We start from the raw sequence: 8237 nt of genomic DNA on the forward strand, positions 1-8237 counted from the left end.
TCCACATGTAGTATCTATATATGTAATATCAAAGCAATTGGACTTGCGGTTTTTAACAAGAAGTCGAAAATATCACTTTTTACCAAAAATTACAAAAATATTGACCAAAATTAGAGAATTGAAGATATCATCACGAAATGTACAAATCTAAGAGAGGTCTACCCCAGGTACATATACCTCAAGTATCAAAGCATTCAAGCTTGTAGTTTTCAAGAAGAAGTCGAAAAAGTAAAACATTGACACGGACGACGGATGCCGACGGGCAATCACTCATATGATAAGCTCTGTTCGACAAAGTCGACAGCGGAGCTAATAATAGAGCTGACGTACAATGGACTGGCCAAAATATACACATAAGTTTATGATTGATAATGGTCTGGATTACATTTACACTTCAAAATTACCAACTAATGTAAAATCGATTAATAAGCCTATATAAAATTAGCAAAACTAATGAATTCAGACCTTTCCAGGACTTGATAGGTAAAATTAGCTCACTAAATAACTATGTTTAGATTAAAAAACATGTATGTTAATGACCCCCTTGATCATTTGGCATTTCTCTCTGTTTATAAGGCAAGGTCAATTTTTTGTTAGTTTAGAAGGGAATAAATAAGCCCCTTTCCAATTCCATCCTCCATTGTATTTCCCATGATGCTTAGAGAGAGGTCACGGGGTCACGGGGTATAAACATTGAGTACAGGAAGCAGCACTGATACAAGTACTATACACAACAAGCTCTATTTTTTCCAGAAACCAACCATTTAAGGTGAGTTTTCTCAATATTTTTCACTGTGATTAACTTAAACCTTTGACAGCCACTTTCCATGTACAAGGCAATGAGGTCTTTGATTTCACAACTATCCCATACTTCCAGCAAAAATCAAGTTTAAGCAGAACTGCTGCAACATGATTACAGGTTCGGCCAAGTCTGTAAAATAAAGTACATTAAAAAAGAAGACTTGCATAATTATTTTCATTCAGTTTATCAGAACTAACAATTTAGCAAAATTTAATAATTAATAGTGACCACTCAAATTGCTTTTTGCTTAGTTTTAGAATTTCCTCAGTTGTGACAGGTGTAAATTAGAGGTAAATTCATTATAATAAAGAATGCCCCCACCTGTATCATATTTCAAGTATTGATTATTGAGATCCAAATTTGTACAAATGTCAGTCACCGTCTTTACCAGCCTTAACAGTCAAAATATTAATTAATTTAAATCTAAATTAAAAAAAAAATACGCTCACCCAGCTACACATGTGCAATAGGAACTCTTAATTTCTCCACTCTCTTTATTTATTGCAACCCACACATTGTGAGGTTCATGACTGATCCTTTGGGATGGCGTACACTTTGTTTTCAAGAAACAGTAGGGACTATTAGCAGATATTGGGTGATAAAATATCTCAAAGAGAAATTGAGATGAAAAGTAGCTGAATGCTTTCCCCTCTTTGTAATCCTTTAACAGTCTCTTTGACAGGTTGGCACTTTCTATGTCTGTTTCATGGCGCTGTAGATACAACTGAACATCAGTTATCATAGTTGGAGGCCACTTTGAAATGGAAGTGTTCTCATCCTCCCAACAAGACTTGAGATCAATAAAAGGATCTGGAAGTCTCTCTCCATCCACCATCAGTGTTGCTGCATATTGTTGTTCTCTGTCTGCTGACTTCTCTGCAGCTGTTGCAACTAATGATAATTTCATCAGGGATGCAGCATATGCCAAGCAACGAGCTCATCCTTCCGTCCTGAAACAGGAAGACCCCTTTTTCGTAGGAATTCTCTGAGCTGTGGCACACCATATCTTTGAAAGTTGTCATATAATTCATGGGTATCTGGATTATCCATTGACCTGAAATATGGCATTTCAAAACATTTCAGCAATTACTGTACTGATACACAAATCTGTCCAACACCGGTTTGGCATTAAATTGGCTAAATTAGCAAAACAAGTAAGTTGGAATGAGTAACAAAATTACTGGATACAACAGTGATTCCCATTTTTTTTTATAATAAAACAAATTACCACACAGCATCAGCATATATCCATAGTACGGTCCTATACACTCATTAAAGTAGATATAGGCTGAGAGGACACGATTTAACTAAACAACAAATTTAAAAATGTTAAATGTTGGTTACAGCCGAGTCAACAGTTTAAATTATTATGAAAGAAACTGTTAAATGGCTCTTTGTTAACCATGGAACTGTTAAAAAGCTAACACTAGGATCACTTCCTGTACTGTTGTACACAGGAAAAAATCAGATGAACAGAAAAAATCAACACCCAGTAAAGCGTGCTTTGCTGTTAAAAGTTAACTTATTTAAAAATTTTCACAAAGCCTTTTTTATACATTCAATGAACATCCTCTGTGCTGAAATGTCAAGGTATCCAACAAGTAATTGAAATTTATTAACACTTACACATTCCCTGGTGGGATTGGCAATGTTTAAGAATAAATAATAGGAAAAATAGGAAATGCACATAAAAAATTAGACAAGGCTAAGCTAGCACATTACATAAAAAAAAAATGTTAAGACTAAATTATTCAACTATAAAAAAATGGACAATAATGCAAAGCTTTATATGACTACAAATATTATGAACAAACTGAGTCATTTAATGAAATAAAGATTTCCTTTGCAATTAAAACACACTATAAACTAATCTGTCAAAGGTTTAAGTTAATCACAGTGAAAAATATTGAGAAAACTCACCTTAAATGGTTGGTTTCTGGAAAAAATAGAGCTTGTTGTGTATAGTACTTGTATCAGTGCTGCTTCCTGTACTCAATGTTTATACCCCGTGACCCTGTGACCTCTCTCTAAGCATCATGGGAAATACAATGGAGGATGGAATTGGAAAGGGGCTTATTAAAGTTGTTTAACTACACTGGGAATGGGGAGTGTTTTAAATAAGCAACTGAAAATTTATTACATTTTCTTTTCATTGTAAAGTTTTTATCAGGATCAGCAGATCATGTGATGAGCGCATTACACTCGGGCAGCCTGAGCGTCAATCTTTTCTTTCTTTTAGTGATATGTTATGGACATCACACAATACTTATGAGAGAGAATCCACCATGCTAATCAGGAAATTCATAAAAACAATTTGGGCCTCTAGGAAGGAATTCAGGGGGAGCTTAGTCTAATTTTTTTTTTATGTATAAATGGTATTTTTTCTGTTTATTGTTTTTGTTGATGATGTGACTTCTCTTGTAAACGACATGTAAGCATTTTCCATTTCAAAGGCAAATAATTATTATTACAAAGTTTGCAAATTGATGCCCCAATACTTCTGAAATATACTGTAATTATGCATGCAATTTGTTTGGTATTTTCATATATAACATTTTAAAGTTAGATAAAATTGGTGGGAAAGATTGATGAATAGAGTGAAAGACAGACTAAGATAGAGGGATGTGATCTGTTTCAATTCTTATGAAGAACTGTTTTATTTCTAAGTAAAACTATCAAGTTAATTAAAGAATTTGTTTACACAGCTGGCATTAGAAGGCAAATGTGTAGAGATTTATATACAGGAAGTCTCATAAAATACAGATAATATCAAAACTGTTGGTATCTGTTACCATAAGGGGTAGCATCTGGTAAAATAATCACATGTTTTCTCAAGAAAAGTAAATACAAATTGAGTGTTAATTCTGCCACATAGAATAGAATTGAAATTATCAAAATTGTGACAGGGATGATATCTTGAATGATTAGTATAGGAATGGAAACAGCATGAAAGAAATAAAGACACTTGTTTGCCACTGCCCTTCAGTTATAACATTTTAAGCTTTTTCATATATGCTCCTGTAGTATTCACCCGGATACAAAATTGTTTGAGGACATGTCTGTAACTTATCGTATAGTTTTATACTCGGGTGCGATTGTATAAAAACCGGCGGCAATGCATCTTCCAGTTAAGCTTATTCAGCACTAGACTGGTCCTATGTTTATCTTAAAAGGAGTTAGTATTATTAAGCTGAAATGGTAAATACGATGTTGGAGGAGTTTTTTTTGTCTGATCCTAAAGCAATCCAACACCCCCACCCCAAAAGCTAAGGAAACCATCTTCAAATAAGAATAAATTGCCAGAAAATAAAACTGGGTAAATACATTAAATTACCTTACCTTTAGTTTATCAGAATCACTCGCATATGTTTCAAAAATTAACAAAATCACACACACAAACAGTACAACCCTTCGTAAAACTCCCATGACGAAATAGCATTCACTCAACAAATAGCTGAAATACTGCCATCATGTGCTGGCTCGCATCACATGACAAAATACAGCCACCTAAGTTAGTGCGCAGTATGCATGGTAGTATGGCTGTAAAACTGCTAACGTTTTATTCGTTTTTTGTCGCGTGATATCTGTTTGTTATAGACTGAATAGGATTACCACAATGATATTAAACTGTAGTTTCTACGTCATTTTATTCCACTTATATTGCACGCGCACTTTAATAACGCGGAAGTATACAACTATAGATTGTGATTCGGCTGAAATTTGTTAGATAGTCGCTTTTGTCAGATAGTCGCGTTACATACGCCATCATTGACTGACTACTGTGTAAGATAAGATAAGATAATTCTTTACTACTACCGTAAAGAAACAATACATTTCTAGTTTTGTTAAAGAATGTACTAAATGTACAAATTATAATTATAAATACCTGTGTATCTGAACAGAAAACGCAATAAGATATCATAGTTGTCCGCACAGGTGCTCTCATTGCTATGTTAAAGACTGTTACATAACCACTGACAAAATCCGTAAGTAATGTTGGAGCAAATAGTGAATATACAACACGATTATTTAACAAACTTTCCCGACTTGGTAAGTTTTTGGTAAGGTGGTTAAGAGGATATTTCGCAACTGATACTTAGATCAGTTTTTCTGTTGTAATTAGTCGCAGGCTTAGTGACTGGATACAAATCTGCATCCGGGCATTTGATTAATTGTATACGAGGTTATATAACACATAACCGCGCATGCGTCGTTCCCTTACACGAATTATCTGGTAAGTGAAAGACGTGTTTTTTCGTGATTCCTAGGCTTGAATGACAAACTATTTCCATTTGAACAGTCACTGTCGTAATTTAGTTTGTTGAAAACATAAGCTGAATTCATAGTTTTACTCAGACTAGTCTATTTTTCGGCGGTAACGCTATTTAGCCGGTCTTTGAGTGATCGAGAAACGATCAACAATTACTCAACGATCACCCGACAATAGACGCAATAACCCTACTCATAATAATTATTAACTACATTAAAACACACACAAAAAGGAATTGAGCGTTTCTTTTTAGCCCTGACGATTAAAATTTCTGTTGACGGCGAGAAAATTTGAAACTCCAACTGCCACCCAATTGAAACATTTGCACCCTGACAGCATCTATCCAACCAATAGCAGGTCTTAAAAACAAATGTCACACTGTTGAATAACTGTCAGGAAATATTTCAATTGTCATCGCCTGTTCGTTTTTCCTCCACCAACATGGCAATTGACACAGACTGACATTATTTTTTTTCTTGTGAGATTTTTTTCAACTTCCAAACTTGACAATATGATTGCTTGTTTTTTCTTATCTGTGGGTTCATAACTCTTCTTGTGTAGATCATTAATATTTGTGATGGTATTTAAATCATTTCTGATATATTTTGTATCATTAAGTTAGTTATTTTCAAATATAAATAATAATAATAATAATATTTCAAAAATTACAACAAAGATAAATTTATACACATTTTAAATACAACTAACCATCAACGTTTACTCTGGTTATTCAATTACATAGAGAAATCCTACAAAATACGAAAAGAAAAGGTGAAAATCAATTAATTGTATTGTTGTTCTATATTTTCAGTGTGATTTAGTTGTAGTTTATTTGAAATCTATTATTGTATTGTTGTTCTATATTTTCAGTGTGATTTAGTTGTAGTTTATTTGAAATCTATTATTGTATTGTTTTTCTATATTTTCAGTGTGATTTAGTTGTAATTTATTTGAAATCTATTATTGTATTGTTGTTCTATATTTTCAGTGTGATTTAGTTGTAGTTCATTTGAAATCTATTATTGTATTGTTGTTCTATATTTTCAGTGTGATTTAGTTGTAGTTTATTTAAATCTATTATTGTATTGTTCTATATTTTCAGTGTGATTTAGTTGTAGTTTATTTGAAATCTATTATTGTATTGTTCTATATTTTCAGTGTGATTTAGTAGTAGTTTATTTGAAATCTATTATTGTATTGTTGTTCTATATATTCAGTGTGATTTAGTTGTAGTTTATTTAAATCTATTATTGTATTGTTGTTCTATATTATCAGTGTGATTTAGTTGTAGTTTATTTAAATCAATTATTGTATTGTTGTTCTATATTTTCAGTGTGATTTAGTTGTTGTTTATTGGAAACCTATTATTGTATTGTTGTTCTATATTTTCAGTGTGATTTAGTTGTAGTTTATTTGAAATCTATTATTGTATTGTTGTTCTATATTTTCAGTGTGATTTAGTTGTAGTTTATTTGAAATCTATTATTGTTTTGTTGTTCTATATTTTCAGTGTGATTTAGTTGTTGTTTATTTGAAATCTATTATTGTATTGATGTTCTATATATTCAGTGTGATTTAGTTGTAGTTTATTTGAAATCTATTACTGTATTGTAGTTCTATATTTTCAGTGTGATTTAGTTGTTGTTTATTTGAAATCTATTATTGTATTGTTGTTCTATATTTTCAGTGTGATTTAGTTGTAGTTTATTTGAAATCTATTATTGTATTGTTGTTCTAAATTTTCAGTGTGATTTAGTTGTAGTTTATTTGAAATCTATTATTGTATTGTTCTATATTTTCAGTGTGATTTAGTTGTAGTTTATTTGAAATCTATTATTGTATTGTTGTTCTATATTTTCAGTGTTATTTAGTTGTAGTTTATTTAAATCTATTATTGTATTGTTGTTCTATATTTTCAGTGTGATTTAGTTGTAGTTTATTTGAAATCTATTATTGTATTATTGTATTGTTGTTCTATATTTTCAGTGTGATTTAGTTGTTGTTTATTTGAATTCTATTATTGTATTGTTGTTCTATATTTTCAGTGTGATTTAGTTGTAGTTTATTTGAAATCTATTATTGTATTGTTCTATATTTTCAGTGTGATTTAGTTGTAGTTTATTTGAAATCTATTATTGTATTGTTGTTCTATATTTTCAGTGTTATTTAGTTGTAGTTTATTTAAATCTATTATTGTATTGTTGTTCTATATTTTCAGTGTGATTTAGTTGTAGTTTATTTGAAATCTATTATTGTATTGTTGTTCTATATTTTCAGTGTTATTTAGTTGTAGTTTATTTAAATCTATTATTGTATTGTTGTTCTATATTTTCAGTGTGATTTAGTTGTAGTTTATTTGAAATCTATTACTGTATTGTAGTTCTATATTTTCAGTGTGATTTAGTTGTTGTTTATTTGAAATCTATTATTGTATTGTTGTTCTATATTTTCAGTGTGATTTAGTTGTAGTTTATTTGAAATCTATTATTGTATTGTTGTTCTAAATTTTCAGTGTGATTTAGTTGTAGTTTATTTGAAATCTATTATTGTATTGTTCTATATTTTCAGTGTGATTTAGTTGTAGTTTATTTGAAATCTATTATTGTATTGTTGTTCTATATTTTCAGTGTTATTTAGTTGTAGTTTATTTAAATCTATTATTGTATTGTTGTTCTATATTTTCAGTGTGATTTAGTTGTAGTTTATTTGAAATCTATTATTGTATTATTGTATTGTTGTTCTATATTTTCAGTGTGATTTAGTTGTTGTTTATTTGAAATCTATTATTGTATTGATGTTCTATATATTCAGTGTGATTTAGTTGTAGTTTATTTGAATTCTATTATTGTATTGTTGTTCTATATTTTCAGTGTGATTTAGTTGTAGTTTATTTGAAATCTATTATTGTATTGTTCTATATTTTCAGTGTGATTTAGTTGTAGTTTATTTGAAATCTATTATTGTATTGTTGTTCTATATTTTCAGTGTTATTTAGTTGTAGTTTATTTAAATCTATTATTGTATTGTTGTTCTATATTTTCAGTGTGATTTAGTTGTAGTTTATTTGAAATCTATTATTGTATTGTTGTTCTATATTTTCAGTGTTATTTAGTTGTAGTTCATTTAAATCTATTATTGTATTGTTGTTCTATATTTTCAGTGTGA

The 8237-nt window shown here is 30.3% G+C and overlaps 1 pseudogene; it reads right to left on the minus strand.

Annotated features, from left to right (window-relative positions):
* Positions 1–798: 798 nt before the first annotated feature.
* LOC146737156 (uncharacterized) lies at positions 799–1870 on the minus strand (annotated as a pseudogene).
* Between the last annotated feature and the right edge of the window lie 6367 nt (positions 1871–8237).

This window comes from Saccoglossus kowalevskii, chromosome 11 (assembly GCF_978046115.1).
Source record: "Saccoglossus kowalevskii chromosome 11, keSacKowa6.1, whole genome shotgun sequence".
In the NCBI taxonomy this organism is placed as follows: domain Eukaryota; kingdom Metazoa; phylum Hemichordata; class Enteropneusta; family Harrimaniidae; genus Saccoglossus; species Saccoglossus kowalevskii.